Below are 8,652 nucleotides of genomic sequence, written 5' to 3'. Positions count from 1 at the left end.
GGTTTTCCCCATTTCCTCTCTGCGCGCGCCCTTTCCTATTTCTTTCGATTTCTCTCGTAACTCCACCCTGGTCAACGTACCCTCGTTACACCCTGATCTCTTCGCGGAGTCCCAACTCCGACCCTCGACCTTCTCACCGCTCGCAATTATTCCCACACCCCTCTTCGCCCATATATCTTCCCCCACCCCACCCCACCCCCCGGGTCCTTCGCCCCTCGTCGTCTTCCTCCGCGATTTACAGCGAGGTTTCGCGCAACCTTCAACCGGTGACGCAACCATCACGGCGACTTCACGTGTCTAGAGTAACCGCGGATACTCCCACGAACAATGCGTTCCTGGAACGCCGTGGGAGAAGATGCAGAGTGGTTCGATTGCCTCCTAAATATATTAGACGGATCGCGAAAGATCGAGAGGAGGTTGGGTTTAGTGTGAATAATAGTAGATAGTTTTTGTCGGGGATGACTCCCGATCTTAAATCCGAGCGACAACCGTGATCGATATCCGCGGCATCGGCGGTTATTTATTTTTACAAGTTCTACCCTGTCCGGTGCGTCACGGTTCGCTTGGACCGCGACGGCGGGGAATTACCGGTTCGGTTCGGTTCGGTTCGGGCCTCGTCTTGTATCGATCTCGTTCGTCCGAACGGATGCATAGAAAGGCCTGCGGGCTGCATCGTGAGCGGGTCGCGATCCTTTTCACGCGGCCTGTTTTTCTCGTCTCTCGGCCACGATCCAAGAACAAAACGGACGTATCCAGCGCGGCTACACGAACACGGTCGGTCGGGTCCCTCCGATCGGTCGTTCGTTCTCTTCGTCGGATAGATAGCTACGTAGGTAGGTAGGTAGGTAGGTAGGTAGGTAGGTAGGTAGGTGGATAGGTAGGTGGATAGGTAGGTAGGTAGGTAGGTAGGTAGGTAGGTAGGTAGGTAGGTAGGTAGGTATCCCGCTTTCTCCGTCCCGCGAGTTAACTCCTCGGGTAGTCCAAGGCCCGCGGTCGTGCAGCTATGTATTTACCACCAGGGTAGCTTCTCTCTTCTCTCCTCTCTCTGGCCGTGCGGATGGTCAATCGCGTTTCTCCGTTCCTCGTGGCTGCGTGTCCTAGCTCCGTCCTGTTCGGTTCGGCCCCCGCGGTATCTGGTACATAGGGCCGAAGTGGTCGGCCGCGTTCTCTCGCTCGCTGCCCTTCCAAAGCGCGGTCGCGGTTTCTCTGTTGCTCGTTCGCCTCGTCCTGCTCCACGTCCCCTCTCGCGTGGCGGTCGGCTCACGGCGGCCGATACCGTTCTCCGTCTATCGTCGGTTGGCGCGCGTAGGGTGGTTCGCAGAAGAGAAACGCGCTGGGAACGCGGTTACGAAGAGGACAAGAAGGGAAGGACGAAGGGTGGGCGAGGGGGTATATCGAGGATAGGAGAGCAAGTCGAGCGAGCAGGGATGGTGAGACAGAGCGCGAGTCGACGGATCGGGGCTGTGGGAGGGACGGGCAGGGGTTAGGAGACAGCTGCAGGCCATGCGAGGGTCCGTCGACCAGGCCTGGCCGTTTACCGCGGAACACACAGCGGAGCAAGAGAAACCGGCCGCGAGGAAAAGGGACGCGGCGATCGCTGGGCGAAACGAGGGAGAGCGAGACACGACCTACTTCGCCGTTCCCCGCGACCCCAGGGCCCCCTCGCTTCCCTCCGCGACCCAAGCCCTCGCGTTCACCCTCCCTCCGCGCGCCCTCTCCGTACGCCACGATCCCTCGCAGCGACCCTAGCGCTCTCTGTCGCCCCCTCGCCGCCGACAGTGCGCACACCACCCGCCGTTCCTCCTCCCGCTTCCACCCCTCCGCTCTCCTAGCCCACGCTCGCTGTCTCTCGTCTTCGTTTCACCGACGCTCGGCGTCTCCCTCGTTCGCCTCATCCCTCTCACACCCCGGGATACCTCCGCCATCCGGCGACGGACCCGAACCCTTGGCCCCCCTTTGCTCTTAGCCGCGGATGCGAAAGCCGCGGTGTATATATACGGGGGCGAAGCGAACGAGCGAACGAGGCGAGCGTGCGCTATATAGCGAGAGCTCTACGTAGCCTCCGACCGACTACGGCCAAGTTCCCGTAACTCGCGCTCCGGTAAATTTCCACGGAGACCCTCCTCTTCCTTCTTGCACCTTCCGCGCCTTTGCTCTTGCTTGCTTGCTTGCTTGCTCGCCTTCCTGTGTCCGTTCCCTCCCCCCGTCGCCCGTCACCCCAGCGCGTTCCTCCGTCGTTGCTTTTGTGCCAACACCACCGGGTGAAACCACCACCGGTAGCCGATCCTCGCGTTTCCCCTCTACGCGGCTTCTTCCTCCTTCTCCTCCTCCTATTCGTCTTCTCTTCTTCTTCGTTTCCTTCTTCCGCTTCTTTCTCGACGCTCGATCGCCCCCGTTCCTCGAACCGAGCTTTCCTCCTCCGGGATCGCGACGCGTTCGCTGGCCACCCGCTACCAGGATTTCCACTCCGCTGCCGATTACGTGGGTGTCCAGGTAGGTGTGAGATCGCGAACATACGAGCGCGGCTCGAGTGCACGCGGCTGACGACCGCGTGGGTGGTTCGACAGCTCGGGGAAATGGCCGAGAACCGGGGTGGCTCTCGCCGGAGTATCGATTCTTCTTTTTAACGAACGAAATTTTCGGACGGTCTCGCGACGCGGACGCGAAGAAGCCCAGATATTTTTACAACGGACCTCCGGCCAACAATTTGATTCCGAGGGGGTGATAAAGTTGGGCTGTTTCTGGAACAAAGTATCGACCTAACCCAGCCTAACCTGTTAGACAGGGGTTTCATTGGGTGGGTGGGGGGGGAGGGGTGATGGTGGTGATAAAATCAATCATTTTCAAGAACACGTGTATCAGAAACAAACCATCGTTCTAATCGAGTCCAACCTAATGGACAGGTACGAGTTAGGTCTCCACCGATGATACATATATTCCCAGTATCGAAAGCTTTCCACTATCCTTGTTAAGGAATCCTTTCTACGTTCTATTCCCCCAAACGTTGCTTCACCTTTGAATCCTAACGTTTCTCTATCTAACCGTAGCACATGCTTTCTGTTTAGATGCGCGAAGAACGTGTCAACGGCTTCAGGCTTCCGTAAACGAAAAGACGTATCCCTGGCGCGGTGTTGAAGCGTCAACAGAGAATCGTATGCGGAACCATAGTCCCTCTAATTCCGACTCGGATGCCAGGGCAACGTTCTCGTGCCGCCGCTGCAACAGGGTAGCGATGTATCTTTCGTGTTGCCAGAGAGAGACGGTTGCCACGGCGAAACCGATTCAAAGTTTTCAAGAACAGCGAACAAAGTTTGCGAAAGTATGCAGGACGACGATACACAGATGCCGGGGAGGAGGGCGAGAGACGATGCTTTCCCGCATCGAGGGATTGCTCCGATTGAAGAAATCCGGATAGCAATTAAACGAGCCAACTCCCGACGCTGCAAATTAATACGATTTTCACAGTTCGAAAGCGGAGGGGTAAAAAATCGAACGATCGGAAGACCGAACGTCGATCACGGAAGGTTTATTAACCATGCTATATGTTCGTTGGGGATGGTATTAAAAGAGTCGAGCCTCGCTACGAGGCGTTACCGACAATCCAGATGACACGCATGGATTTCCAGCAAGGGTTGAGACGGGAGTTACAAGGGAGTTGACAGAAAGAATTCTTAAGGTGAGATGCTTAAACTCTTTGGATTAATCGTTTAAAAATATTTTCAGAGTTCGGGGCCTTCTCTGAAGGGGTTGACAAAAAAATGAACACAAATGTTACTCTCGCGTTTAGAGAGTCCAGAGCCTAATTTTCCCGTTTCCTTCGAGTTTTCTATTTAATTTCCAAATCGAGCATTCTTTCGTATCGTCCAAGCGCACTCAACCACTTAACGGAGTTCAATCCCCGACACCGTCGAAGCTACCGACGTTGGCGGGGAAAAAGCGCCGTACGCGCGCATAAATGGAAGCTCGCGTAACGGTGCCATCCACGTGGGGCGAGGGAGAAGGGCGAGGGAGAAAGAGAGACATCGGGAGATACATTTATGAATTGCCCCATTCACGGAATGCGAATTCTCGCTCGGGAAACTTTAGGGGTCAACGGGTCGGGAACTGTTAGGTAGTTTCTCCCGTTCCACGTACATGCGCTCTCCCGGTTTCTCTCCGTCTCTGTCGCACCCGCGCGCGACGCGATACAGCCGCGTCGATATATCGACACACTCTTTCGAAACTTCCGGCCGCGCGCTGCCGCATTAACCCCCTGCTCGCATTAAACCGGCGAGTTAAGAACTCCGACTTTCGACCAGAACTTCCGTCGGGGGATCTGTCCGACTCGCTGCAGCCGCGGAGATTACTCTTGGACGCGTGGGAGGGCGATATTTCCACTGGACGAACGCAGGGAGAGCTCGCGATAACGGCAATTAAAAGATTTGCTCGAAACGAAAACTGATACAGCCCTCCGCGTATGGAGTTTAGCGGAAAGATCTCGATTCTATTATTCCGGTGCTCGTCGCCGATGGAAAATATTTTTTAAATAATTCTACGCGACAAACGTTCAGGAATCGAACGAAATAGAAGCATAGTTTGATAACCGAGGAGGCCTCGGCATTCGACGAACCTGGAAGCCGCCGAAATTCTAATCTGCCTTCGACCGGTAGCAACCGAGCGCTTGTTTATCTCGCATCCGTTATTGCGAATCATCATCCCGGATAAGAGTCTTGGTCTCCGGCCGCGGTGCAGCCGCGATGACCCTGAGACGCGTGGGAGGGTGGAAGTTTATCGCGGAAGATCTTTCGGTAGTCGCGACGACGATAAGAGGAGGGGATAATCGTCGTTCAGAAGTCGCAGGCTGTGCTCGGTCTGAGTCGGCGACGAGAGGGAGGAGGAGCAACGAGGAGAGCATTATTCACTTTGCGGGAGTCGCTTCTCCGCGGGCGTAATAATTTTCTTTTTTATGAATGAACGTTCCACGCTCTCTCGCTCGTTCCGCCGCGGCTCGGTTCGCCACTCGTCCGAGGCTTCGTGGACGAGTGCACGAGACGCGGGCATTCGTCTTTGTCGAAGCTGGGGGGCCTCCGGCGGAGCAGCCCGTTATTCGAATAAATTCTTTAGTCGAATAATCGTCGCGGTTACGATTCGCGCCAATCGTTTCCCCGAACCTCGCGAACACGATATTATTACAGCGAGGCCAGCTGCGTCCGAACGAATAAAGTTTATGCTCACCGGGTTAGGTAAATAATGTAGGCGAACGTTTGTCCTATCGATCGCATTAGAACAAATCTCCCCATCTTACCTCTCGTTCGAGTCCGTTTTTGTCTTCGCAAAAAAGTTCTCTGTCCGTGTCTCGCGCATCGATAATCGGTCCCAATTTTCGAGCAGCGCGCGTGGGACCGGTGGGAGCTCGATCGACGTTGTCCCAACGGTAGATCGCGAAATCGCGCGGAACCGAACAAAGCGGATGAGTCACTCGTTAATTTAGCGTTGTCCCCGCCGCCGACTATACTCTGTTACTCCGGGAGCGAAGCGGAGAACAATGTCCCCTCGAACGAAGGGGTTCGGATTAACTCCTCGAGTACAACGGAGTAATCTGTCGGTCCTGTTGATCGAATTTGGGCGCAAAGAACATCTCCCAGGCGATAAGGATTCGTCCATTAACCTTACGGCTCTGAAAAGGTGCATCGAATGCAACTAGGCCAATCCAGACGTAACTGTATTCGAGAACCTCGATAGGAGTCTCGAATTCCATTCGTCGTTGGTCCTACGATTACATCGAATTTATTTAGTTTTATTTTTACTTTAATTGTAGCTTTCATCGTAGGAATCGCGAGTCTACCGATGTCTAGCGAACCTTTGTCGGAAGCTTTTCTGTAAAGCGACGTAGCGTTAGATCAACGAAAACTTTGTCGAAATGACTGTTCGATCGAACAAACACCGTGAACAGACCCCCCGAGCTTTGTTTTCATTCGTCATCTATTATTCGAGTGTTTGCTCGTCTCTAGGCCCGCAGCGAAACCCTGCGAGAGGAGGTAAACCATGACGTCACTCATCGACAAGGAAGTGCCTGCGACCGGCCAATTGATTTGGCGCCAGGTATGGTTGCGATACCCCGACAGACGGCGGTTGCGAGGCCACCCTGTATTTCCTACACAAGTTGGCCATTTCAGTTCGAGGGGACCAACGAGTAGAATTCCCAAGCTTAAATTCCATTTCTGACCCGAAGAAAATACAACTTTAATATTCGCGATACGTTCCTCCCAAGTAACAGGCATACAAAGATTTTCAAAGTCAGCATTTTTTCGGTTTGATTGCGTCACGCGTGGGAAGCGTAACGGAGTAAAAGGGGTAAAAATTCCACGAACCCACCGAACGTTTCCATTTTCCGTGACTCGAAGGAACCTCGATATCCTGTTGTTACAACGCCGCTTCGTTCGTATTCGTCGCACGACCGCTGATTACGACAATAGGACTGGGGGGACACCTGCGAGCGGCGAGCAAGGTGAGGTCGTACGGGCGCTTATTGTAATTTTTTCAAAGAGACTTGGCCCAGGTCAAAAACACCTTTTATTTGACATCGGCCACCGTCGGTCCTTCGCGACGAGTTATAATCCGTACGGTTCCCCTCCCCCTCGTCGTAAAACGAAACAAAGAAAACGAACCGTACTCGTCCGAGTGATTTAAGAGCTCCATGGAATTATCAATCGTACCCCTAGCGCAAAATACTAGAAAACCTCCGCGTCATCGCGCGTCCTAGAGTCGGTCGCCATTAGTACACCCTATTAGCTCTGGCCTCTTCCGGCCACCGTCTGGCGAATCAGTCACACTATTTCCCTAACTGGCTCCCAAAAAACGATTTCTCTAGCGGCAATTAGGAAGGCGCTTCAGTCTTCGAGGTAACGATTTTTGCACCAATCCGAGAAGGTTATCGTAGATCGGTTGCCACGCGGTTCGCGATTACACGGGTTGCTAAACTTCATCGATATCTTCGTTCACGACCGTCGTCAGTCGTGCCGTAGACACATCGAATCGAGAACCGTAACGTAGCTCGGCGTCGGATAGCTAAAATCGTCGTTAACGTTTTCAAATCTCTAGGACAAACGGAAAAGCCGGGCGGAACGCGTCTCGGCGTAAATAACAAAGTCTCTGTTGCTCGCGCTCGTTCCCGCTCGCAAATGAGTCCGAACAGGATCGTTGAACGCCTCGCACCGGGGGACAATTGCGAAGTTGGCGCCAACTTCTACGGGGCTTCGCAGACGCTCGTGTTTAGACGAGGGGTTTTCTTCGTTAACGAGTGCTGTCGCAACGCGTAAACTTCACGGGGCGAAATCGAACGCGAGGAATTCGGGACTCGACCTTGATTTTCAAATCGACCATTTGCGGCCAGAAATCTTTGTTTACCCCCCGCGATACGTCACAACGGAATAACCCGTGGAATAATTTGGTAAACTCAGAGGACGCTACGTCGGTGGCAACTTTCTTCGTTATCGAAGAAAGTATCGTAGCCTAGCCCCTGCCGAAAGTTGCGTTTATCGGGGGAGCAGAGCTGTTCGCGGGCTCGGCCAACTGGTTTTATAGCTGGCGAGACGACGGAGAAATTGAAAAATGTTCGGGACTTCCCGGGACGCTAACGACGAACAGACTACTTTTAACGCGACTTGACCCGGCCCTCGGGGCCGAGAGAGGCGTCGTAAAAGCCCGGCGCTCGATAATAAGGCGCAGGGAGAGCTCGGTAATCCGTGCTCGGATAAACCGATAGTCGATTCCGTCTAGCTAATCCCGCGGTCGTTTCTCGGAAAACTGCGGGCTAAGGACTGCACCCCGAACGGTATTCGTCATTGCGTTTCAGCGAGTAAATGACACCGTCGACGAAAGACGGTCAGCTAGGCCCCAATGGTTTGCTCATCGAACTGTCCAACAATTACGTTGTTAATCCTCCGGGACGTTCCAATTAGCACCCTCGCTAATAACCGCGGTTCGCGTTGTCTACTCATTGTACGCGGTCGGTCTGCCTCGAGAATTGTATTGCGTTTCGGCGTGTTCCTTTAATCCTTTGGACAATTTCAACCGAAATAGTCTCGAATAACGGTCGCTGCTAAGAAGAATTATTCTTTCTGTTCGTTTTATAATTCGAGGCGTTTGCAACTTTTAATCCTATCTCGAGCATTTATCCTCGTTTACGATATCGCTCCTCTCTTCGAGTCATCCTCGCGTCCGCTATTTTTTCAGAGAATCGTCCGTTTCAGCAAACGGAGATTCGTACGCGCTCCGCGCGGCACCGTAGCGTGTTATCGATAAATCCGCTGGTAGGAAAGGCCGAGTTACGTTATCGAGAAAAGTGGCGTTACGAAAATATTTCGAGAGCGCGCGCGCGCGTGTGTGTGTGTGTGTGACGAGAGATCGAGACGATAGGGGGGCGCGGACGTCAACGGATACACCTTATCGATCTCGATATCGGTGCTTCGGAGAGAGACGCGGTCGGACCGCACGGCGGCCGATTAACGAGCGGAGAGTCGCACAAAGGGGAAAGGACGAAGGCGCGAAAGAGAAAGGAGCGAGGAACGGCGAGACGGGCCGGGGAGAGAGGAGAGAGAGAGAGAGAGAGAGAGAGAGAGAGAGAGAGAGAGAGAGAGAGAGAGAGAGAGAGAGAGAGAGAGAGAGAGAGAG

Source organism: Hylaeus volcanicus, chromosome 7 (assembly GCF_026283585.1).
Source record: "Hylaeus volcanicus isolate JK05 chromosome 7, UHH_iyHylVolc1.0_haploid, whole genome shotgun sequence".
Lineage (NCBI taxonomy): Eukaryota > Metazoa > Arthropoda > Insecta > Hymenoptera > Colletidae > Hylaeus > Hylaeus volcanicus.
The sequence above is the reverse complement of the archived record's forward strand: the minus strand, read 5'-3'. Positions refer to the sequence as shown.